The sequence below is a fragment of the Neovison vison genome, chromosome 12, assembly GCF_020171115.1.
Source record: "Neovison vison isolate M4711 chromosome 12, ASM_NN_V1, whole genome shotgun sequence".
In the NCBI taxonomy this organism is placed as follows: domain Eukaryota; kingdom Metazoa; phylum Chordata; class Mammalia; order Carnivora; family Mustelidae; genus Neogale; species Neogale vison.
Window position 1 is genome coordinate 73,755,471 of NC_058102.1, and position 239 is coordinate 73,755,709.

Consider the following 239-nt stretch of genomic DNA (forward strand, 5'->3'; position numbering starts at 1 on the left):
TATATGTATGAAATTATAATGGTTTGTGTTTGATTTTCTCCCCTCACAACAGTGCACATCTTAGAAGGGTGTTTTTAAAAAGGAGAAATTTTAGTTAAGTTGTCAGGAGTAAATATTTTCAGGTTACATTCAAAAGAAGAGCAAACATTTTTCTAGGGTCAGGAAATGGCAAGAAAGCATGGAAAGCAAAATGTTTTTGGCTTTCATTTTATGGCTACTAGGAAAGTGTAGATTATTTT